Here is a 27,051-nt window from a genome sequence, read left to right on the forward strand (position 1 = left end):
AAGGTTTAAAGTACGCTTTTCCCCTGCATGATCACATCCATTCATTTGTCTTTTATGATTTTGTCTGTACTTGTCCAAAGTACATGAAAAGTAGGTTGTTAATAATAATAATAATAGCTCACAGGTACAAAGCTTTTTAAAGTTTGCAAAGCACTTGTTCCCTTATATAATTCTTATGAAAATCCTGTGAAGTTGATATTATTATACTCATAATATTCCATATATTGTTACTATTCTTATGTAGGAAGAAGTTAGAGCCCCGAGAAATCAAGGGGGAGAGGGGGAAGACACGAGCATTTTACCCATAAAGGACTATTTTGGAAAGAATTTTTTTTTCTGAAAATTCTGTCCAAAACATTGTTCAAAGCTGTAGTGCTGTTGGTGTTCAATGGTTTCACTCATGGCTGACTCTCTGTGACCTTGTTTGGGGTTTTCTTGGCAGTTATGATGGTGTTGGCCATTTTGCAGATCAGGAAACTGAAACAAACAGGGTTAAACTGAGACTTGTTCAGGGTCATACAACTAGTAAATATCTTTCTGAACAAATCCGTTGCCCTAGAATCCATTGCATCACTAGCTGTCCAAATAAGATGTGGTGCACAGAAATAATGGAATAGTAGGGGGCTGTAAGAAATGCTAGACTCATTGAGCATAGAGAAGTATGGAAATACTTGATTGTACTGATTCACAATGAAGAAAGCATAAATATATGCAATGAATACAAAAATATGAATAGAAAGTAAAACAGCAGAATAGTTAAAAACTGAATGTTATGAAATTGAAAAGCCCCGCAATGTGTGTGATTGTAATGCCCTAGGGATCTGAGAAGGCTTATCCTTTGAAAGTGGGGGACAAGGGGTATGGGATACTGTATATAACTCAGAATTTTTATTTTATATTGTTTGGTTTTTCAGAATTATTTTCTTTCATGCTTCATACTTGATTATAAAGGATAGTTACCTAAAAGGGGATGAGGTAAAAAAAATAATGATGAGAAATATAGGTGACAAACAATATATTAATAAATTTATTTTTTTAAAAATTATATGAGCAGGTCAATGATCTTATAGAATGGGTTGGATTTGGTAGAAGGGGTTTTTAATCAGATTATGGACGTAGAAGTATATGCTTTGCTTAGAAAGATACAACAGAAGAAATAGAATATACTTTGGACTGTGTTTTTAAAATATTTTTAGTGATAAATTGCGTCTTTTAAAATTTTTTAAATTGATAAACTGTTGTTTGTTTCTAAACTACTAGGGTACAATTAAAAAAAGCCTGGAGCCTGAGGTATTTGGGTCACAACAGATCTAAGATTAATTCATAGCACAAATATCTTACTCATAGACAGCAAACTAGATAAAATTGGGAAATAGTTAAATGTATAGTGCAGCATAGATAATGTTAGTTTGAGGCTTTCTAAGTTAGTATGCAATCCAGAAACCCATTTCTGTTTGAAAAGCCAGTTCTAGGGAGGCTGAGGCTGGTTAACTCTTTTGAGCTTAGAAGTTCTGAACTGCAGTGGGCTAAGTTGTTTGGGTATCTGCATTAAATTTGGTATTACTATGATGAGCCCCTGATAGCTGGGAGTAGTCAGTAATATGCCTAAGGGAAGGTGAACTAGTTGCGGTTTGAAATGTAGCAGGTTAAAGTTTCTGTGTGATTAGGCTTGTGAGTAGTTTCTGTCCTTCCCCCCTGAGAGAGATAGGGAAACTCAGTCTTAAGGGAAGAAAAAGATTTATAACCTTTGATGAAGGCTCTATCTTTCTAAAATCTGTACTCGTATGAAAATTTATAAACCTGAAGATGGATAAATGTTCAAAAGCATTTAGATAGGATCCTTCTGGTGATAATTAGAAATAACTTCCCCCTTTTTAGGGAGGAAGCTTCCCTCTGCTATGGATTATAACCTCCAAGAAGGGAGAAGGAAAGAATGGGAAGGGCAGGGGGTGAAGAAAGGATAGGGGACCCTTCTAGCCTTTTCACTTAGTCCCCCTGCTCAGTTGAAGCTGGGATTCACAATTGGAGCTTCCCCTAGCTAGCATCTCCTTTTTCCCCCATAATGTGAAAGCCACCAGGGACAATTAACTATTCCCTCCATCCTTATTTTGGACTGGGCTTTGTTCCCTGTGATCTGCTACTCCATTTTCTGTTCCTACTTTGGACTGAGCAAGCTCTCCTCTTGTAACCAATTTAACCAATTTTTTGGGGGGGAGGGGGGAAGAAGAGGATGTGTGTAAATCTTCAGGTGAATCTGAAGGAAAAAAAGGGGGAAAAATCATATTGACAGGAGGACATCTAATACTTCAATTGACTATACCACTATTATTTATTTTTAAAATATGGAATATTAATGTATGCAATAATAATTGACATTTATCTGATGCTTTACTTGTATTATATCATAATATGTGTATATATATATGTGTATGTGTATATACATACACACACACACACACACACACACACATATGTATGTATTCCTTCATTACAAGGCTCTGAAATGGTACGCACCTTACTAGATTGACTTAACTTCCTGAGGCAAAGACTGTGCCTTATCTAAGCTTTCTCTCTTCTCCATTTCCTAACACTGGCTTCTGTAAATAATGCTTTCTTTGTGACCTTGGGGAAATTATTTGATGCCTCTAAGTTTCAATTTCCTTTTTTTGTAAAATGAGCAAATTGAAATATATGGTTTCTGAGGTACCTTCTAGTTCTAGACCTATATATTTTCCTCTAATTTTCATCTAGATGTTATAATAAATATTATTAATCTTATTTGCTGTCTAGGAGAGAACATGGGAGAAAGGGGGGGAGAAAAATTTGAAACCCAAGGTTTTGCAAGGTTTAAATGTTGAAAACTATCTTTGCATATATTTTGAAAATAAAGAGTATTATTTAAAAATATATATTTTAATCCCTACCATTATCTCTTGTTATATGAGAACTGCATTCCTGTAATTTACATATTATTTTCTTTAACTTATTGATTATTTAGATACATGTTATTGAACACTTGCTTGGTACTGAATACTGTGCTGTGATCTCAAGATAGTCTCTCCTCTTAATGAGTTTACATTCTCATAGAGAGAAGACAACATATAGGAGAAGAAGAATTGAAAAAGGCTGATGGTGGGAATAGGCTCCCATAGTTTGGAAATAGTGGTTGGGCTGACTCCAGGGGGCAAAGTCAAAAGATTGAAGGGAAGGGTAAGAGTGGGAGTAGAGATGAGGATGATGACAGAAGTGTGGGTAGCATGGTTTAAAAATGGTGGTTTGTGAATGAAATTTTCATGAAAAGTGGAGGTTTCTTTAATTCTCAGTTTACTCTTAGCCTGCTGTCCATGTATGTACTACATTGGAGCTTTCCAAAGATTTTTCTTAGGTGCGTGAAGTGGGAAGGGAAAAAAAAATCACAAATTTTAATTCACAAACTGTATGGTGTTTTGGCTAGATGCCATGGGAAAAATATGCAGTCCATTGATTCAAGTTGTTTTGGTCATAAATTGATAACTTATGTTTATATAAATCTTTCAATATATGGTTTCATCTGTTTCCAACCTACCTGATCTTTAAGCACAGACTTAGAAAATAAGTTGGTGGTGCTATCCCCATTTTATCAGAGAAACTGAAGAATAGGGAAATTGTAATTTATGATCAGCTTTTACCTATTACCTTGAGAAGAATTGAGGTAAGCATTCTTGAACCCTGATAATACAGCCTCAGGATTGTTGTGCAGTTTGGTTATTATTTTCTAAGAAAGAGAAGTGTCTTTTTCTCCTTTCTCATGAATGGAATATACTGACTGATGTACTGACCTTGAAGTGAGAAGTTCAAATTCTGTTTCAACTCCTACATTCACTAGTCAGTCCTGTGATCCTGGGAAAGTCTTTAACTGTTGTCTACCTCAGTTTCCCTATCTGTAAAATGAGAACAATATTACCTACTCTCCAGAATGGTTGTGAGAATCAAATAAGATAATATTAAGTAAGAAGAACTTTGAGAACCTTGAAAAGTGCTCCACAAATATTATTACAATATCATATATACTATTATAACAAATATTATTGTAATTACACCATACCACTTCTCCTCTCATTAGCCTGAGTAATTGATACTGTTGAAATAGCATTGGGTTTGCCCTTATTTTCATTGGATTAGGACAATACAGAATCTACCCTTGACTCTTGGGCCACTCAGTTATTAGAATGAACAGTTCAGGCCATTTTTGAAGGAGTGCAACAATAGACTGCTTTTCCATGATAATGTGAACCATCTTAATATTTAAATCATCTCCACATTTCTACACAATCCTGATATTAGTAGGGGTGATGAGCTATTGGACTGTGTTTCTAAAGCTGCCTTAATAAAAGTAGAAAGAGCCTAGGGCCTGAGGAATTCAGACAACAGGTCTAAGATGACAAAAGCTTAAAATTAAATGTTTAATAATTTAGTAATAATCTTGAGTAGTGGATAGGGACTGTGAGATAGGTTTCTCCGAAGTTAAGCCTCATACCTGAATATAAAACTTATGACTCCAGATTTTCCATTTGGGATAGGAAGCCTCTAGCCTCACAGTACTTGACTTTTTTGTTCTCTGGCCCCAAGAATCAAGATCATTTGATCAATGCTGTTCTTTTTTCATATCATAAAAGAAAGCGAGGACACCATCTTTATAAAATAGTAGGGGTTGTTAATTTCTTTTTGTATCACAGATCACTTTGTCAGAATTAAGAAGCCTATGGACTACTCAGGATAATATTTTTAAATGCACAAAACCTATAGAATTACAAAGGAAAAAAAGCTTAATTTTTTTTAATGTATAATTTTTTTCTCTATGGAAGTTCAAAGACACTCTGAAATCTGTGTGAAGACTAAGGGGTGGGAAGTGGGGGATGGTGTCGTTGCATCCCAGGATAACAATTCCTGTTCTAGGTTAATTTTTGTTCAAGAACACTGTGACTCTTTAATTAATTTTTGGTGGTATTTTATTTTTCCAAATATATGCAAAGATAATTTCCCTCTATCCTCTCCCTACCCAAGACAACAAGAAATCTGATATAAGTTAAACACATGCAATTCTAAACATATTTCCATATTTGTCATGCTGCACAAGAAAAAAATCAGATCAACAGGGGGAAAATACAAAGAAAAAAAAATCAAGCAACAACATCGAAAAGGTAAAAATATGCTTGTTCCACATTGAGTTTCCATGGTACTCTCTCTGGATGTGACTGGCATTTTCCATCCCAAGCCTACTGGAATTGTCTTGAATTACCTCATTGCTGAAGAGTTAAGTCCATCACAGCTGATCATCACATAATCTTATTGTTACTGCGTACAATGTTCTTTTGATCACCATGATTCTTGCATATATAAGCATTAATAAACATTCAGGGGTTGGGTCAGTATGTCTCTTTTGCAGTCCTTTTCCCAGACTCAATACAAAGCAGACAAGAATGTTTAAAGGTTTACATTAAAATCATATGCTTCTTCTAAACCACTTTAGTAACCAGCAGGGTTTTTAAAAAAATACATTGCACAGTTTAATTTAAAAAAAAATTGAGGGCAATTGTCTCCCCTTCTTTCAAACTCTATCTCACTTTGACCTGTTTAGAACATTAATTTGAAAAAGATAAATTAGAAGGTGAGGATAGTTTTTCAGGCAGGTATTGAGAAACATCCAAGCCAGATAAACAAGGTTTACCTTGGTTAATGCTAGTATTGTGAGGTATAGTGGGTGTTCAGGGAGGACTAGCACCTCAGATGTGAGGGCTGCCAAATTCTTTTCAGGGCTGCTTATCCAGCAACCCTTCAGTGTCTTCTTGGACACCTGTGACTCCAAAATTCTGTAGCGGGTGCTGTGGCCACACCCTAGTAAAACCATCTTCACAGGTGGGCTAAATCCGGTTGAGGGTATCCAATCCATCCATGAGTTAGGGGTGAAATTCTTTCCCTGTTGGAATGGGCAGATGAGAGCAGTTTATTCCAGTGGCCATGAAGGTAACTGAAGCAGATGCTGTGGAGTGCTTAGAGTTTGGTGAGACATCAAAAAGGCCAAAATTATCCAGTGAATCCCAGACTATCACCCTTCATCCCAACTTTGGTCTCACCCCTGGACTTCAGTGATTATGGAAGAGAGAATGAAGCTGACAACTTTGTGCAGCTCTGCCTCACTTAAAGCTAATTCACAAACAAATTCAGATTTGACCCTGTAATGTCATTAGTCCTCTTTCAAAACAAAGAATGAACGACACCTGGCATTGTGGATTAATGCAGTGAACTTCATTTGTCCCTTAAGAGTATCTGCTGTTCTTTATCTTCATCCCTCATCTCTCATTGCCTGTCTTACATTTCCTATAAGAAGAAGGCTAACGAGTTTTCTATTTAGAAATAATCTTTTTTTATCTCATTTTCTATTAAGTTGGAATGTTGTATAGAATGGATTCAGTTTTTGACTGTCCCATGGTGCAGGTGAAATGGTGTACTGAGTGTCCATGCTTAATTCTGAGTCTATCCTTTTTTTTTTTTTTTAAAATAACTTTTTATTGACAGAACCCATGCCAGGATAATTTTTTACAACATTATCCCTTGCACTCACTTCTGTTCTGATTTTTCCCTTCCCTCTCTCCACCCCCTCCTCCAGATGGCAAGCAGTCCTATACATGTTAAATATGTCATAGTATACCCTAGATACAATATATGTGTGCAGAACCAAACAGTTCTCTTGTTGCACAGGGAGAATTGGATTCAGAAGGTAAAAATAACCCGGGAAGAAAAATAAAAATGCAAGCAGTTTACATTCATTTCCCAGTGTTCTTTCTTTGGGGTAGCTGCTTCTGTCCATCATTGATCGATTGAAACTGAATTAGATCTTCTCTTTGTCGAAGAAATCCACTTCCATCAGAGTACATCCTCATACAGTATAATCTTGTTTTCCTAAATCCTATGACATGTGTCTGTTGGAGCTTTCCTCTTTCATTATTATAAATTCCGAAAGCACTGTTGCCTTCTCCTAAGTTTGTCACTTCAAGTATCGCCTCATTCCATTTCTTTATCATCTTTGTTTTTTCTACCTACTGAGAGATGAAATGCTCACCAAAGCAAGAAAGGAATTTATTGGGTATGCTTTTAGAGAATGAATCTTCCAAATATGACTCTAAAAGTCAGTGTTTTTAAAATGAGATCTAATCTTCATTATTAATAAGGAATTTCTGGTGAACAAAGTGCCTTTACTGGTGAAGATCTTGCACTTAGAAGTATCTTGCCAATATTTTTCAAAATTCCCAAAGTTGGGATTTTTCAGAACAGGATCTTGAAATCAGATTTTCCTGATTCCAAGGCCAGCTTTCTTTCTTTTTTTAATTAAAGCTTTTTATTTACAAAACATATGCATGGGTAATTTTTCCAACACTTGACTCTTGCATAACCTTTTGTTCCATATTTTCCCTTTCCCCCATTCTCTCCCCTAGTTGGCAGGTAGTCCAAAACATGTTAAAATACATGTTAGATCCAATACATGTATATATATTTATACAGTTACCTTGTTGCACAAGAAAAATCAGATCAAGAAGGAAGAAAAAGAAAAACTGAGAAAGAAAATAAAATACAAGCAAATAACAACAGAGTGAGTGAGAATGCTATGTTGTGTTCTACACTCAGTTCCCACAATCCTCTCTCTGGGTGTAGATGGCTCTCTTCGTCACTGAACAAGTGGAACTTGTTTGAATCATTTCAATATTGAAGAGAGCCACATTCATCAGAATTGATCCTCATATAGTATCGTTGTTGAAGTGTATAATGATCTCCTGGTTCTGCTCATCTCACTCAGCATCAGTTCATGTAAGTTTCTCCAGGCCTCTCTGAAATCATCCTGCTGGTCATTTCTGACAGAACAATAATATTCCATAACATTCATATACCATAACTTATTCAGCCATTCTCCAACTGATGGGCATCACTCAGTTTCCAGTTCCTAGCCACTACAAAGAGGGCTGCCACAAACATTTTTGCACATACAGGTCCCTTTCCCTCCTTTAAGATTTGGGATATAATCCCAGTAGAAACACTACTGGATCAAAGGTATGCACAGATTGATAACTTTGAGCATAGTTCCAAATTGCTCTCTAGAATGGTTGGAGACCATTCAGAATCCACCAACAATGTATCAGTGTCCCAGTTTTCCCGTATCCCCTCCAATATTCATCATGATGTTTTCCTGCCATCTTAGCTAATCTGACAGGTGTGTAGCAGTATCTCAGAGTTGTTTTAATTTGCATTTCTCTGATCAATAGTGATTTGGAACAGCCTTTCATATGATTAGAAATAGTTTCAATTTCATCATCTGAAATTTGTCTGTTCATATCCTTTGACCATTTATCAATTGGAGAATGGCTTGATTTCTTATACATTAGAGTCAATTTTCTATATATTTGTGGCTTCCATTGAAGTATGTCTCTTAGTGGCAGCAAGGCTGGCAAATATCATAGGTGCTTGGGTTTTCACTAGTCAGAGTATGTAAGGGTAACAAAAAAACAGTCTCTTGACTAAGGCTGCTTAAAACGTCTTTTGGACAAAACAACCACCCCACTTCTCTGGTATTCAGAAATAGATTTTTGAGACTAGAATGAAATGAATGAGACTTAGGGATAGTGTGGAAGAGGGAGCTTGGGAGCTTCAGTTATGTCTCTTTATTGTGTATTGGTATATTCTAGAGAAAAGTGATAAAGAAAATTTTGGTGTTGGTACCAATTCTGCTCATTGCCCAAGAAATTAAGTCATTTGGACATCTTTGAAGAGAGGCTATGATGGGGTGGGAAAAGGGAGGGAGTGCGGGATTTCAAACACACACATACACATGCATTTAAAAACACAACACAAAATAACACAATAAATGACTATAACAAATAATCATATAATCATGTCAGTTTAATGACATTAATATACTAATTATACCTTATATTAAGACATATGTATATACACACATATAAATATATGTACACACACACACACACACACACACACATAATTAGATAAAGAATCCAGGATCAACAAAAGCTGAATCCTTGGCTAATACTTTGTGTTTTCCTTCCTCTAGTCAAGGCTAGTGATAGAGAAATTTTAGCAGTCAGACACTATAGGAACATAAGAGGGTGGCTTATTTTCCCGATTATTATTTCATGACAACTCTAACACGTTTCGTTTTGAGGAAGATATATTTCTTTTCTCTATCTGGCTTGACAGTCTTTAGTTCAGATCCCATGATAATATCATTAACATTTTTATTTCCCTTTTGTACATCTTTTCTTCACACAGTGCTACTCCTCAGTCCTTTCTTTTAGGGCTTTTTATTTTGAATGAGACATATCCTCCCATTGCCTTAGTGAAGACATGAGTTCCACCTTCCATCTTGATGATACCTATGTCATTATTTATTTTCTTTAATCTATGTAATTGGCAAAGAAGACCAGAGATGCCTCAGAATAGCCAGTGTTGGAAGTAATGTGGAAAGAAAGGCACACTTATAACACTGTTAAAGCTGTCTTTTGGAATAATGCTAAAGAAAAAAATGATTTAAAATATCCATGCCTTTGTCCTCAATATTCATCTGCTAGACATATATCCCAAGGAGGGCAAATTATAAGTCTCATATATGACAAAATACTCATAGTATCGCTTTTTTTTGTGGAAGCAAAGAATTGTAAACAAAGTTGATGCTCATTACTTTGAGAATGACTAAACAAAAGGCCATGAAATATCCTAAGAAACAGTGAATATGAAGTGCTACATGAAATGATGCAAAGTTAACAGAACAAAGAAAAATATATACAACTATAACAATGTAAATGGAAAGAGCAACCACAAAATAATAAAAACATTCTCTAATTATCATAATCAAGCTTGGCCCAAAGAAGAAAAAAAATATACCTCTTTGTCTTTAGGATTGAGAGATCTACTGGTGTGCCACATTGTCTATATTAATGTTTAGTTGATGAGTTCTTTAATTTTGCTGACATGGTTTTTTTCCCCTTTAAAAAAAATATTTGGTACAAGATAGGAAATCATTCAATAGGAAAAGGAGAAAATTTTTTGGAAATGAAATTTTCCCTTTGCTTTTTGTTTATTTTGGCTTCCTTAATTTTTAGCTATTAGACGCAAAGAGAAAACTACATAGCTTTTAGAAATTATTCATGTTAACTGGGCGCACAAAGGTGCTTCCAGAAGTCAAGTATTTTCTGGAGTACATTTTCTGTCTTCATTTTCATCTGAAATTCTCCTGTAGAGAAAACTACATAGCTTTTAGAAATTATTCATGTTAACTGGGCGCACAAAGGTGCTTCCAGAAGTCAAGTATTTTCTGGAGTACGTTTTCTGTCTTCATTTTCATCTGAAATTCTCCTGGCTCACCTTCAGCCCCTAGCTTCCAGGGCCAGTCATGCAGTTGTTCTCCTTCTGTGTGCAAGCGGTCCCTGCAGTTGAGTAAAAGATCCTTCCAATTGTTTTCTGACCTGGAAGGAAATTTGAGCTGAAGCTGCTTCAGTGCTACTGATTTTAAGACTACCCCATCTTGCCGAAAATATGCTCTCTACACTTGGGCTTGGCATGTGTCTTTAAAAAAAAAAACAAAAAACTTTTTTTTTAAGTGTTGTGGTAGCATCGGAATGTAATTGTTCTGCCATCGTGTTTTTTTTCCCTGTCCATACAAGGGAGTTTCCATGCCTGGAATTTAGATTTATAATCCTTTCCTTGTTTTTGTAAGGCATCCTAATACACTTAAAAAAAAGTAATTTGACCTTGACATAATTCATAATTTTTTCTCAAAATGTTAAAATTGACCACTTCCGCTGGCACTAACTGTGAATCAGAGGAATGTGTGAATCTTCCAATGGTAAAAATTATTCATTAAGCTAAAAGGAGATCTTTTTTAGACAAACAAATATGACATGTCACTTACAGGACTGGATATTTTTGCTTTTTTTGCCCTTTTGCCTTCTTTTGGCATAGTTAACCAATTACTGGATTAATGTACTAATGATTTGAAGAAATAGATTTAAATAAGTTTACATTTTGAAGACAGTTCCTAAACCTTGAGTCCTCAGCTTGTAACAGAAAGATATAATTTTATTATATTTGATGTAAACTTAAGTTTTTATACCATTAGGTTGTTTCTTGGAATTAACTTTCTGCCCTTAGAAATATTTTTCTAGTTTTCTAGATTTTTTAAAAAGTTAAATGACTTAAAAAGTTTATTATTGAGCATCAATAAAACCAGTATAAATCAATAAAATCAAATATCAAAAAAATATAACTTGCTTTGTAACTATTTACATTTAATTAATTAAAACTAATCCATAGAGATGAAGGGTTATGTCCAAGTAACACCCTCAGCTAGGATTTGAGGCTAAAGCAGTCCTTGAATCCGGGTTCCCAGAACTTGTAGGCCAACTATCTTTTCATTAACCCTTGTAACCTTTCTTTCTTTCTTTCTTTTTTTCCCCTCACCTGAGGCATTTGGGGTCAATGACTTGCCCAGTGTCACACAGCTAGGAAGTGTTACGTGTTTGAGGCCAGATTTGAACTCTGGTCCTCCTGACTTCAGGACTGGTGCTCTATCCACTGTGCCACTTAGCTGCCCTCTTGTAACCTTTCTTATTCAAAGACTACATGTAATTATGCCCTTCCCATTAACAACAACAAAATGACAAAATTGATTTTTTAACTGATATTCAGTTATTTTCACTTGGGTCCATCTTTTAATGACCTCATTTAGGTTGCGTTTTCTTGGCAAAAATACTGGAGTGATTTGCCATTGCCTTCTCCATCATTCTACAGATGGGGAGACTTGCCAAGGATTATACAGCTAAACTTGCTGAGGGTTGCACTGTTAAAAGTACTATGTTACTTTTTACAGGATAATTTATAGCAGTCTACATAGCCATAGCGGATATGTAGTATTTTCTCTCACTCAGATGGAGAAAGAAGTAACTAACTCTTTGTAGAAGTACCACCCATCACCTTTATTTTATTACTAATAATATTTATCGTTTATATAGTGCTCTAAGGCTTGCAAACCATTTTATAGATCTTATTTGAGCCTCACAGATGATACTTGATGGTAGATGAATGGGGATGATTTCCCATTTTTACAAATCTGGTAACTGTTGCACAAGTGATTTACTCAATGTGACAAAGCTAGTAAGTGTCTAAGGATAGTTTTGAACTGGTTCTTTCTAACTCCAGACCTGGAGCTCTCTCCACTGTACCATCTAGCTGCCTCCTTTATGTAGTTAGAGGCAGAGCTGGAACTGAAACTGAAAACCTCAGAGATAATAATGTGTAGCTCTAATGTAATGGCAAGAAAATTGGGTTAGTTTTCCTAGGTACTGTTACTGAATAGCTGTGTGACCTTGGATAGGCCACTTTATCTCACTGATTATCTACAAAATGAGGAAGTTAATCCCAAATGTACTTTTAGAATTTGGCACTCTAAAACTTCTTGTCCTATATCATACTGTCATCCTCAAAGCAAGGTTCAAATCATATACTATATAATGATGCCTATTGTTGTTGTAGGCATGAAAAAGGAAGTGTCTCTATATACATATACAAACATACAAATAAAATACAGGTTGTTGGGAATCCAAGGGCCACCAAAAAGAAAAAGTCAGGTCATATCTTTTTCATTCAGCTCTTCTCACAGTACTCAGCTGAAATGTTTCCTCCTCTTCATCTTGTTCTGTTTTTTTTTTTTTTTTTTTTTTTTTTGGTAATCTCTTCTGATTAAGGCCAAGGAAGGCGAAAAGAATGTCATCTGGGTCTCTGAAGTGATTATAATGACTCCCTCTTAGGAAATAAATCAGTCTTTTGTCGTGTTTGTTTGAGCTGAAAGCCACAATGCAGACAGGAAATACTCTAGTCTATGAATTTGTCTCCAAGAAAAAAAAAAATCAAAAGCTTTTCAAGAGAATAGGGGTCAGAGGTATAGTGGAGAAATACATTTTTAAAAAAAATCCTACATGTAAAACTTGTGTACAGGTTTACATGTAAGAGTGTTTCTATTTTGAAAAAGAAATTAGAGCATCTAGTATGCCAAATTGCTTTTCAGTATGTCAAAATATAAATTTGTAAATATTTATTTAAATCACCACCTGGAAGACCTGGATTCAAGTCTTTTCTAATACATGCTGGCTGGGAGAATCTGGTCAAGTTACTTAAACTCTCAGTGCTTTAGCTAGACGTGTAGAATAAATAACAGGTGTGCAGCACTCCCCAGGAACACCTTGAATCATATTAAATGTAATTAAGAAATATTTAATAAAATATATAAAAATGCAATAGTATACAATATTAAAACAATTAATATGTTATTTTTCAAGTAATGTGCAGCCAATATGGATTCTTTTATACGATTCATTGGCTCCTGCTTTCAGTTTAAATTTGACACCCCTTACTCTAAGCAATTCTGCAGTACTATAGAGCAGGATTTCTTTTATTTGCAATCTCTTTTCACCTGAGAAATTTTTACATGACCCAGGTATATAGGTATATAAAATAGGTATAGAAATTAAGCATTTGTTGATAATAAATTATAAACACATTCAGTTACATGACCCTATATGAGGTCTTAACCCACAGTTTAAAAAGCTTTGCTATAAGAAGGTGCTAATCCAAATCTCATTCTATCTAATTGAACCATATTTTGAAAATAATAAAACATTGAAACTGGAAGAAATCAAGTTTTCAGTATTTTGTAGTACTGTAAAAGGATAATCCAATGCAAGAATTATGATACTAAAATAGGCAATCTGCCCACTTCTGCTGAGCACCCTCTTAAAAAATGACAGAACAAAACAACTGTGTATAACTAGTTTCCTGACACATAACTGTTTCTTTAGAAAGCATGTGTTGTCATTAGCAAATGCCTTGGAATTTTATTTTTGAACATGTTACCATGGTTTTATTGTACCAAACTTTATATCAAGTTTCAATTAAGGCAATTTTAAAAAATGCAAATGAGGAGAAAAAGATTGAAAAAAGAACAAGGTATATTTAGCTATGAATGAAATTAGAGGAGCTTGGTCTTTCATATTGGATCAGATTAGATCCTCTTGGTTAAAAATGTTACTGATTTATGGTTAACAAATCTATTAAGGTATGATTTGGCATAGTGAATAGAGCTAGCCTCAAGGTCAGAAAGGGGCATCTAGGTGACACAAAGTATAGAGTACTGGGCCTGGAGTCAGACTTACTTAGCTATAGGACTCTGGACAAGTCACTTAATCCTCTTTGCCTTGGTTTTCTCATCTTCAAATGAACTAGAGAAGGAAATGACAAACCTGTCCTATATCTTTGTCAAAAAAATAAAAATAAATCCAAATAGAACCCACAGTTGGATGAGAATGAAAAATGATTGAACCACAACTGAGTCAGAAAGATCTTAGTTAAGTCCTGCCTCTGGCATATTTTGATCACTCTATGACTTTCAGCAACTTATTTGACTGTTCAATGCCCCAAGTAACTCCCTTAAGGATATAAATTACAGAACTATAGCCATCTGTATTAATAGAGAGGTTATTGAAATGAAACCACTGATCATTTTGATTGTGATATTTTGTTTTTATGTTGAGCTTTAAGGTTTGTCATGTAATTGCTTCACAATTGAGGGTGACTGATTATATGTATAAATCTCCATTTTGTGGATGAAGAAACTGAAGTTCCTCATTTGCGAGAAATCTAATAAATGAATAAGCTAAGAAATCTTTCAATTTAAAAACTATTGCTGTTTCCACCAAACTATTGAGTAAGTTCAACTACCTTTTGCTAAACCAGTGTTTATAAAGTCCTTCAAAGATATTTTTCTGTTTTTTAAAAATTGATCTTTGAAAACTCCCCTATTTGTAGAACATGCTTTTAATGTAGAATAATGTGGTTTGACTAGCATTTAAATGGTAATTAAAGTAGCAGCATTGGATTCTTGTTTTTTTCTCTTGATGGTAATCAGATCTGGTGGATAGGCAGTTAATATTCTGGGTTTTTGTTCATCAAGGGGAGAAACAGATGGTGATTTATGTACTCTACATATTAAAGGAGATGTTCTGTGATTCCCTGCTGTGCTAATGAATGACTTAATGCTGTAGGTGGATGGCTTCCTGAGGAAAATACAACTTGACCTCTGTGCTCTTTGGTGAGGAAAGGCATCTCCCTTCTTGTCTCCCCTTCCTCTCCCCCAAACAGACATCTGGGTAACAGAAACTCCATTTGAGCATATGTCTGGTCACTGCACAGAAGCTTTCACTTCACAGACATGGGCAGTTCTTATCTCATGAAGAAAAAAGTGAATGCTTATGTAGGGATAGAGATAAAGATTGGATTGAGATAAGAAGCTTATGAATAAGGAAACTCACTCTGCCAGTGCATGTCAGCACTTTCTCTGCAACCGATAGTCTTAAAATCTAACAGGCAACAACTCAGGAGCCCTTAAGTGACCTGCATAAGGTCAAAGAGCCAGTATATGTCAAAAGAATGAAAAGAGCTCATCTTCCTAGCTCTTGAGTTCTTTATTCAATATACTATATCACATGTTAGATTCATGTAGCAGTCAGAATTTGTTTTTTTATGTTGAAGAAGTTAGTAGGACTGGCAATAGTCGTGTAGACAGTGGCCTATATAAAAGAACTAAGGGCTTCCATCACAAAAGTATTTACACTGCCACTGGTCACAAATTTTTCACCTACTCCAAATTTCTAAAATCAATTATTTGTTTCATTTGTGGCTTTGAAGGTTCCTAAGCCAGTCTTACCCACTGACTAATGGCCAAGTCCACTTAAAAGAGTTTTCTGAGGACTGTTAGATAAGGCAGCTAATTAGATGATCATTAATGTGTTTTAAGTTGATTCATTTCATGGAGTATTTATTGAATATCCATGGGGAACTCAAATGAGCAGCTTTTAGAAGTTTGACATACAGCACTCCATTTGCTCATCTGAGTCAGAATACTTGCAAACATCAAGAGTGCTTTGATGAAAATGATGGAGAAATTCAAAAGCTGCTAAATGAAAAACGAGAATTTCACGGGATGTACCAGCAGAATAGTTCATCCATCTCTAAGAAGGCAGCATTTAACTCCATCAAAAGTATAAGACAAGTGGATCTTAGATACAGGATTCTTGGCTCAGTAAGAAGGCAAGTGAAATTCATTTTTTTACACAAAAAGTAACAATCTGAAGCTCTTTTACAATGTCCTGAAGGCTGTTTATGAGCCAAAAACCTATGATGCATCTCAAATACTCAGTGCTGATGGAGTCACATTAATTGGTGATCAGGACATGATCCTAGAGATTTTTACTGAACATTTCCATAGGATTCTCAACAGATAACCACTAATCAGTGTTGAAGCCAGTAACTATTTACCTCAAGTTGAAGTCATTCTCTTCTTAGCTGATGTTCCAACTGAAGAAGAGGTTTTGAATGCCAGGTTTTGAACACCTGGTGTTGATTACATTCCAGCTGAGATTTACAAGGTGTGAGAGAGGGAATCTATTGTTCATATAAACGTTGACTGAAATTTTCTGTATTGCACATTAGTCTCGTAACAGCAGGTTTGTCTGGGTTCTGAATAATAGATGATGTTCTTGTGCTTTCCCAGGCACAGTGGAGTGAAACAAGGCTGTGTGCTTGCTCCCATGTTTTTTAGAGTGATGTTTTCAGCCATGTTGTCAAAGGCCTTCAATAAGGACAAACACAGCATCAAGGTCAGCTACCACACTGATGGTAAATTCTTCAACTTTAAAAGACTTCAGGCCAAGACTAAAGTAGAAAGAATATTGGTGCATGGGTTTTTGTTTGTTTGCAGATGTTTGTGCACTCAATGCAGCCTCGGAAGCTGAGATTCAACAAAGTATGTATCAGTTCTCTGCTGCTTGTGCTAAATTTGGCCTAACAGTCAACACCAATAAATTAGCCAGCATCTCATCATCCGTATGTGGAATCATCGATTATCACAAATGGAGAAGTTTTGAATTTTGTGAATAATCATTTATCTTGACAGTATATTTTCTAGGGATGTACACACTTATAATGAATGGTTGACACATGCATTGCCAGAGCTAGTTCATTGTTTGGGAGACTCCAAAGAAAAGTGTGGATGAGATGCCAGAATGAAGGTGTGCAGAGCTGTACGCCTGTGAAACCTGGACAATATATTAGCACCATGTCAGGAAATGGAATTGCTTCCATTTGAATTGTCTTAGGAAGATTCTGAAGATCATCTGGCAAGACAAGACACCAGACACTGAGGTCTTTTCTCAAACTAAACCTCCAAGCATTCGAGTTTTACTGAAGAGAGTGCAACTCTGTTGGGCTGGCCATGTTCTTTGAATGCCAAAGATATGCTTGCAAAAAAAAAAAAAAAAGATTATTTTATAGAGAACTCACACAGAGCAAACACATGATAGTTAGAAAAAGTAATTCAAGGACACTCTGAAGGTTTCTCTAAAGAACTTTGGAATTGATTGTGACATGGGAGACATTAGCACAGAACTGCCCAGCATGGTGTGCCCTCATCGGAAGATGTTGGGCATTATAAGCAAAGCAGAAATGTAATAGCTCAAAATAAATGTGAGATGAACAGAGTTAAGAGAATCCATCCCAAATGTTCATTTAGATTATTTATGCCTGACTCTTCATAGAGCATTCCGGGATCATAGTGGTCTGATCAGCCACAGTCGGACACACTATAACTTGACTCTAACATTGTGATGTCATTTTGTTCCTCTTTGAGAATGAAGGATTACAACCAACCAGCCTGGTTGGGGAAGACTTACATAAGACAATGAACAGCATAACACTGTTGTATTGTAAAGTACTAGGAACAAATATTCAAGCACCAACATGTAAAGGAATGGAGAGATCCAAGATAGGTAAGTTTTATTTAAGCATGGGGTGAGGAGGAAAGGGAAGCAAAGGAGCCTGGGAGTTGAAGAGATTTTAGAGATACTTTATTGTACATTGACTGCTCCACTCTTCCTGATACAATCTGAAGATCTGTCAAGTGCTTTTGTATATCTCTCACTCTACCCTGGTTTGAATGTGCTGGTGGGCTTAGTGACCTAGCATGGAGGGGAACAGAATTTACTCTAAACCTTCTCCTGAATGAGTTAAAAGGCATCATAACAAAGGCTACTTTTCCTGGGCTGATTCTTTTGTGATAACTTCCCTTAGTGGTGGTACAATAGAGTACAAATTTCCGAAGTCCCAGGACATGGGTTCAGATGACACCTCAGATGCTTATAACTCTGTGTAACCTTGGACAAGTAAGTCACTTATCTATCCTAAACTGGCATTTCCTTATCTGTAAAATGAAGTGGGTGATTTAGTTGCCTTCCAGGTCCTTTCAATCTTTAGAGCTTGGATCTTGCCTTTCCCAAACTGCCACAGTAGGTCAGAGTGACCAGTCATGTGAAATGTGGCATAAGCTGTCCTGTTTGTTCTTTTGTATTCTTTTTATTTTCAGACCCTGGTGACCATGTTTGTCTTTACTATACTCTGATACTTCATTGTGGCATAGCAGGGATCCTTGTTCTCAAGGACCAGGCCAGCATGGTATAAACACTCTGGCAAAGTTCTCCCATACTGGAAGGACTTTTAATTATGACAGTTTTTAAATTCAGAGGAGCCTTTCACTACATTGAAGGAGGCAGAGGATTGTTCCAACCACTGCAAGCTTTCAAAGAGAGAATTTAATTACCATTTTATAGGACAATGGTTTCATCCATAGCAATCAAATCATGGCTTCTTGAAGTGATGAAGAAATAAGTGTTTAGCTTTCATATTTGCATAGCTGTCTGATCTTTTTTTTAATTTAATTTTATTTAATAATAACTTTGTATTGACAGAATCCATGCCAGGGTAATTTTTTACAACATTATCCCTTGCACTCGCTTATGTTTCGTTTTTTTCCCCTCCCTCCCTCCACCCCCCCCACCAAGATGGCAAGCAGTCCTATATATGTTAAATATATTGCAGTATATCCTAGATATAATACATATTTGCAGAACCAAACAGTTCTCTTGTTGCACAGGGAGAATTGGATTCAGAAGGTAAAAATAACTCGGGAAGAAAATCAAAAATGCAAATAGTTCACATTCGTTTCCCAGTGTTCCTTCTTTGGGTGTAGCTGTTTCTGTCTATCATTTATCCATTGAAACTCAGTTAGGTCTCTTTGTCATAGAAATCCACTTCCATCAGAATACATCCTCATACAATATTGTTGTTGAAGTGTATAATGATCTCCTGGTTCTGCTCATCTCACTTAGCATCAGTCCATGTAGGTCTCTCCAACCCTCTCTGTATTCATCCTGTTGGTCATTTCTTACAGAACAATAATATTCCATAACATTCATATACCACAATTTACCCAGCCATTCTCCAGTTGATGGGCATCCATTCATTTTCCAGTTTCTAGCCACTACAAACAGGGCTGCTACAAACATTTGGCACATACAGGTCCCTTTCCTTTTTTTAGTATCTCTTTGGGGTATAAGCCCAATAGAAACACTGCTGGATCAAAGGGTATGCACAGTTTGATAACTTTTTGGGCATAATTCCAGATTGCTCTCCAGAATGACTGGATTCGTTCACAACTCCACCAACAATGCATCAGTGTCCCCGTTTTCCCACATCTCCTCCAACATTCATCATTATTTTTTCCTGTCATCTTAGCCAATCTGACAGGTGTGTAGTGATGTCTCAGAGTTGTCTTAATTTGCATTTCTCTGATCAATAGTGATGTGGAACACTCTTTCATGTTAGTGGTAATAGTTTCAATTTCATCATCTGAAAATTCATATCCTTTGACCATTTATCAATTGGAGAATGGCTTGATTTTTTATAAATTTGAGTCAGTTCTCTATATATTTTGGAAATGAGGCCTTTATCAGAACCTTTAATTGTAAAGATGTTTTCCCAGTTTGTTGCTTCCCTACTAAATAGATGTCTGATCTTGACATACTTTGTAAACTCCTTAAAAACAAGTACTTTCTGTTTTGTTTTTGTCTCAAAGGTTTATGAGATTTAGAACTAGCAGGCCTTTAGAGATCATCTACTCTTGTAGTTCTCAAACTTTTTGCTCTCAAGATCCATTTACATCCTTTAAAATTATTAAAGAATCCCAAACAGCTTTTGTTTAAATAGGTGCTCTTTATCAGTTTTTAATTATTAATTATTAGGGTTATTATTAATAAAATATTAATTTGATTATTATTCATATTAACAATCAAATATTAGTAATATATTAGTAATCTAAATATTTTAGTATTATTATGAAAAGTTTTGATCTCTTGGCCTCCCTGAAAGGGTTCCCAAGACCACAGGTCTTACAAATTCTATGTTCTTCCTCTTCTATCTCGATGACTCATTTATGCTATCCTTCATCCACTAGAATAATGAGCTAACTTTATGTGGTAGGGACAGTGTCTTACATGAGTACTTATTTCTCCATCTCCTAGGACTTTTTCTACCCTTCCTAAAAAGGGCACTTAATAAAAATGTTTGTTTAATTTCATACCCATGCCTCAAATAGGTGAGGATATTATGTGTTGTCACACATACTTTGGAGGAACAAAAGGAAAATTCCTAGACTATCTGCAAATCTTCAAAAAGTGAACAAATAGAAAAAAAAAAGAGATTATGTAGAATTGGTGGCAGGATCTGGCAACTTATTGGATGTAAAGCAGAGGAAAAAAAGGCAAAGGTGATTGAATTTCAAGCCTAGGTAACTAATACCATCATCAGAAATATGGGGGATGGATAGGTCAGATATTTGGGAAAGGAGTATATGGAGAGGAGATAGGGTCTACATAATGTGTATTAGAATGCTCTTTAAATTTTGGACAGCTCCCATTTTTAGAAATGACCTCCTTATATTGAGCTGAAATTTTTGTTTGATCTCTTTTATGTAGCTTTAGTAAAATACTTAATGTTAGCAATCTTGTTTCTAGGTTCCCCATTCAGAGCCTTTCCTTTCTTGATTAAGCATTCCTTTTCAAAGTTAGAGAAAACACTTGTAAGCAATGTGTTAAATAAAGGAATGGAAATCATCATGTCTCATTTCTCTCTTTTATGAAAGATACTACAGTGTAATGGAATGAATATTAATTTAAGAGTTAGAAGGTCTGGAAATGAATCCTGATTGGGCTACTTTGGTCAAACCACTTCATCTCTTAGTGTCTCAGTTTCCTTACTTTTAAATCAAGGTGTTAGATGCACTAGACCAGTTCTTTTCTTTGTCCTTTAAAGGTTATTAATAGTTTTGTTGATATGTTTGTTTCATATTTTTTGGTAGCTTCCTTAAGATGAAAACTAGCTTTCTTTCATCTTTCCAGACAGTAGGTTATCATATTAAAGAAATCATCTACTAAAATTTCCAAATGTCTGGATTGTAAAGGTACAATTTCCAATTAAGTTTATGTACTGAGCAACTAGGGGACACCATAATGCATAGAGTGACAGACTTGGAGTAAGAGTCATCTTCTGACTTCAGATCCAGCTTCAGGCACTAGCTGTGTGACCTAGACAAGTTACTTAGCCCTATTTCCCTCCGTTTCCTTATCTGTTAAATAAGTTAGCAAAGGAAATGACAAACTGCTCCAGTGTCTTTGCCAAGAAAACCCCAAGTAGGGTCACAAAGAGTCAAATACAACTGAGAAATGACTGAACAGCTATAATAACCTGAAGAGTGATAGGAGGGGGATGTTAAAAATAGAAGATAATGGGAATCTGTTATTGAACACTAACTTATAGAAGCCTATCATGGTGCTTTAGGAGAAATCCACAAAACATTAAGTGTGTTTTGTTTGAGTGTCTCTGTGCAAGGCCTTGTACTTGGTATTTGGAGATATTGTAAGGATTTTAAAGATATATAAACTATGCCCCTCCTCATCAAGGAGTTTATAATATAAGTTATTATAATGTGCATAGTACCAAAAGAGTATCGCAGATAAAAGCTTTAAGACAACATTCTAAGAGAAATTCAGGGGAGGAAGAGAGGGTTTCCTGTGGCCTAGGTGTTCTGGAAAGATTTCACAGGGAATGAAATAGTTTCTCTCCTCAAGAAGTTTACACTGAAGTTTGAGACACAAAAGTCATTCACAAGATCATAGATTAAGAGCTGGAAAAAAAAGACTGAAATAACATAAAATGTAACTCCTACTTTCTTGTTACAGTTGAAGAAACTGAGTCTCAGAAAAGAGAAATAATTTACATTTCAGACCCGAGATTGAAAGCTGGGCCCTATGATTCCAGGTCTTTTCACTGCAAGAATTTTATTGCAGACACTTTAAAAGTAACATATTAACAAGTGTAAATAAGCAAACAATGATACAATATCTGTATAGAATTTTGTGAATGCCCTATCTGTGTCAGAGTGGAGAGGTAGATAAAAGATCCTCTAATCAATCAACTAACATTTTTTAAATGAGCTAGGCAACCAAAAAGGGGATTGGAGTGGGTTATTTGGAGACTTGGGCTTAATTCAACACAGCAAATAGTTGGTGATTTAGAGAAGTGCTCTCCTATGGATTTATCTGTTTGGGGTATACTTTCATGGGAAAATATTTCTGTTCTAGGCCATAGTTTTGCTTTATTTTTTAAAAAAAATTCTCTCAATTTCTCTTCATGTAATGGGATAGAGTTTTATTACAATGGGATTTAAGTTCACCCAATATATTATTACATCTAAACCATTAAGTTTCTATGATCAAGTTTCTTAGTATTTTTCTCAAACTATCCATTTAATGAATCGTTTTAGAGATTCTCTTGACAGTTTGTATTCCTAAACCAGCCCAATAGTTCTCAGAATATCCTTAAATAGTCAGAACAGACACTAGTTAGACTTGGATATTAACCCCAGATTTTTAGAGTATGAGGAAACTGCGTAAATGAAGCATTAGGTCTTATTTGTGAATAGCAATTGTTAAATGGATTGTGGGCCTCATGGTGAGTGTATCTGGCTGAGAAACCTGAACAGTGATTACTCTATATGGTTTTCAGTTAAGTGGTTTCGCTCACTGCTTGACTCACAGTGATATGGTGTAACCATGTTTATAGAAGTAAAAAACAGTTGCCTAACAGTAATAATTGGGGACCAGGCCAGGCAAAAAGCCCCAGCTTTGAAAACTAATATTTATAACAATAATTAACCCCATTTACTTGAGAATTAGGCTAGAATTAAGCTATCACTACCTGTCCACCAAGATAACATTTTGTTAGGAAAGTTCTTGGTGGATCTTGACTAGATTACCCAAGAGATCAGGAAAGGAAGTTCTTTCTCCCAAAAGTAAAGCCTTAAGTTCTTTGGGAAGGGTTCTTGGAGACTATCTGGTTCCATTCCTTATTTTGCACATGAAGCAATTAAATGACTTGAATAAGATTATGCCAGTAGTAGTAAGTGGCAGAGTTGGGTGGGATTTGAACTCATAGACTGGTGCTCCAAGTTTCTTAATTGATGTGGAAGATGCTATATATTGTGCTTTGTATAGAAATATTTAATTGAATTAGCTTTCTTAAGAAAATGGATTGTTATTTTTTTTAAAAAAATTTCATTTTTCAAGTTGCATTTACATATAGTGTTGGGCTAGCTTCAGTACAGAGCAAGTAAAATAGCCATTACTGCTCTGAAAGGGATAGTAGAAAATTGTACTTTTGAGGAAGCTTGAGAACTGAAAGAAGTTTAATATCTGCAACTCCTGTTTTTTGATGATGATATGATGAAGTTATTTCTGTAAATATGTTTGAGTTGCTCTATTGGCAGGAAGGAAATCTTGTAGATCCAAATCTGGTGGGATAAAGAGTAATTAAATATATGTGAAAATTGAGGACCATCGAAGGCTCTGTATGGCTGTGTTATATGGTCCACCATTGCTTTCAATCTTCTTTCTTCTTTTTCTGCATTTTTTGCCCCTGTTTTTCCTGAGATTGTGGCTTCTGACTCTCATTTTCTTCCCTGACTTCTTCCTGCTTCTTATACACACACATCTGTGCATCTCTGGTCCATTCTTATATCTCTCTGAAAAACTGGTGAGGGTACTGGAGATAACTGAGGCACCTCTTTAATTTGGATCCCTAATTGGTTTTGTGCTGCTGCTGCTGCTGTTTTTCTTAAGCAAAGTTTGAATTAGATTTCAGAGTTTCTGATTTGCTTGAAGGAAAAGATGAAGAACATGGAATTTTTAGTTCTTGTCTGTTTCTCTTTGTGAGGGCAGGAAATACTTTTTTCCATGCCCAAAGAGAACTTAAAAACAAAACAAAACCCATCATTTAACAAGCATTTATTAAGCACCTTACTTTTTACCAGGCAACATTCATGTTGGGTACTGAGAATAAATACACAGACAAAAATGACAGTCTCTTGTCCTGGGGAGCGTATATATGTTTGGGGAAAACATGTCTACATATTGTGTATGTTGTTTGTACAAAAAAAAAATTAGAAGATAAGTAATTGGGGAAGGCCCCCATTGAAGATGTGATTTCTGAGCTGGTTTTTCAAGGAAACTAGGGAATCTTAAAGATGAAGGTGAGGGGAACTGTATTCCAGGTATAGGGATGGATGTGGAATATTGGATGTGAGGAACTGAAAGAAGGCTGGTTTGGATGACCTATAGAGGATAGACCTGAATTTTAACTTTATTCTTGAAAAACTTCTTGCTGTAACTCCTATGATTCTATAGCCACCACATTAATTAAATTTGAGGAGTAGAAGAAACTAGAGGAAATAGTGTGGAAAGAGGAAATCTTACTTCCTACTACTTGTGTATCTTTTGAATAAAACAACAACCAAAAATTTAAATCCTCTCCACAGTCCTTGAGTGTAATAATAAACATCAAGAGTTTATTATGCCCTTATAGGGAGGGGAGTAGGATTAGGTGGGAGAGAAGGAGGACTTAAGCTCTCAGAGAAAAGCCCTTCTTCAACACTAGTACAATTTTTGTGTGTGTATCTTGGTATAATCTTTGTATATGTTTATACCCCCACACACATATACATATCTATGTATACACACACGTACACACTCTTCCTTGGAATGTATGGCATGTTCAGGGAGGCCTAACAGTGTGAGGCCTTGTGGAACACTTTATAGGGCTGCTCATCTCCCTTTGGACACCACCAAGCTGTTGCTTCGTGCAGGAGCCAACCCCCTAGTAAAACCATCTCAGCAGATGGGCTAAACCAGGTTGAGAGAAATCTACTGGCTAATACCTGTTGATGAATTAGAGGGATGTCTATCCCAACACGCGGAGGCTCTCCCTAGTAGAATGGGCAGATAAGAACAGTTTGTTCCAAAAGCCTCGAAGATAGCTAGTGCAAGTGCTATGGGGAGCTTAGAGCTCAATCAGGGATCAGAGATGCTAAAGTCATCCATTGCATCTTGGATCCTTGCCAGTCATCCTGACTTTTCTTCTGCCACTGGACTTTTGATAATTTTAGATGGGAGAGTGAGGCTGATGACTTTGTATAATTCTGCCTCACTTAAATCCAAATCACATACGGATCAAGACATGACTCTGTGTTATCATTGAAAATGAAGAACAACTACAACTTTGTCTTTCCTATTAGAATACAAGCTCCTTGAGAGCAGGGACTGCCTTTGTATCCTGGGGCACCTGTTATTGAACCTGCTTCTCTTAGTAGGTAAGGAATAAATGCTTTTTTAATCCATTCATTTATCAGGTATTTGAAAGACTCTTATGTGGGAAAGGATTAGACTTAAGTCTTCTTTTTCTTCATAGCAAGGAGACTTTAGCTTGAGGTCAGGAAGAAATTTCCCAATAGGACTATCTTGGGATGTATATTAGTGTCTCCCTCATTGGAAGTCTCTCAGGAGTGTGGATGACCTCTTTTGTAGTGTGTGGTAGATTGTGTCTTGTTCAGGAATAGATTGGACCAAGTGGTCTTTGATGGCCTCTCTGCTCCATGATCTCCTTTACTCTTGGGAGTGAGTATATTTTGATGATGATGATGATGATGATTTATATTTCAGTGACATTGTTGGTTAAACACTGTTCACATCACCCCTCTGAGATAGGTAAGTGTGAGTGTTATTGCTCTCTTTTAACAGGAGATTGAGATACTAAATGATTTGCTTACAGTTGTGAAGACACTAGTTAAGTGCCAGGACCTGAACCCAACTCTCCCCCAAGCCCAACATTCTATCCACTAATCAAAGCTATTTTTGGAGGAATAATAGCTGGAATTGCTTTGGCAGGGTTCTAGGGTCTTCTCCCAGGAGAAGTGTCCTTTTATTTGCCTGCAACAAATATGCATAATCTTAATTTGTATTCAGTTTGCTTATATACTCAGCAAACTTTGTCTAGAAAAGTGATATATTCCAGTGCTGAAATTAATAAGGTGAAAGATATTTATAAATTTCTGTTGTTGAGAATTACTCTGTGTCTAAGGGAGTGATGGAGGGAAGAGAATGTTACTTTAAAGGACTGGTTGGTTTTTTATTTTTTATTTTTTATTTCTTTTATGCGCTTACATGTGAACAGTGTAATGGATTTTTATTTTATTTTACTTATGTATACCCTGGAGTAAATGAGATTTATTTGCTTTGAGGACCTGGAAGACATTATTTTCATTTCTACCCCCACCCTCCCAACTGAGATTGCTATTTCCATAGAGAAATAACATCACTGCTATGGTCACCAAAGAAATTAGCATGATGAGGTGTTGCATGGACTTGTGTGTGTGTGTGTGTGTCTTTGAGAACATGTGTTCATTTAAGTATTTTTGCATGTCTTTGGGGAAATGGAATTTTCAGTTTTGATGAAAGCCAGCTAGACTACATTTTGAATGTACCATTTTCTCCTCCCCACTCACCCTTTTCCCTCTTGGAGGGAGGAAGCTGTAAAGAACACTTTGTGAGACTTGCATGGTTTGAAACAAGGAACTTGACTTGTCAATAGGAAGCAGAGCCTTAAGACAAGTGAGCTGTAGAATCCCACTGAGCTTGCCACCCTCCTTAAGCAGCCCTCCTTTGGTTTCTGTGTTCATTT

At 36.0% G+C, this 27,051-nt stretch overlaps 1 protein-coding gene across 4 annotated transcripts in view; it reads left to right on the plus strand.

Moving 5' to 3' along the window:
- The window catches only part of RAI14 (retinoic acid induced 14), a 164,233-nt gene that overhangs the window by 47,656 nt on the left and 89,526 nt on the right, over nt 1-27,051 (plus strand). Inside the window, exon 1 of one of the 4 annotated variants that reach the window (XM_051989587.1) lies at nt 16,545-17,918. The exons of the other annotated variants lie outside the window; for them this stretch is intronic. The gene's annotated coding sequence lies outside the window, so the exon portion shown is untranslated. Of the gene's footprint in view, nt 1-16,544; nt 17,919-27,051 lie in introns of those variants that run through there. 4 annotated transcript variants of the gene reach the window in all.

This window comes from Antechinus flavipes, chromosome 1 (genome assembly GCF_016432865.1).
Source record: "Antechinus flavipes isolate AdamAnt ecotype Samford, QLD, Australia chromosome 1, AdamAnt_v2, whole genome shotgun sequence".
In the NCBI taxonomy this organism is placed as follows: Eukaryota; Metazoa; Chordata; class Mammalia; order Dasyuromorphia; family Dasyuridae; genus Antechinus; species Antechinus flavipes.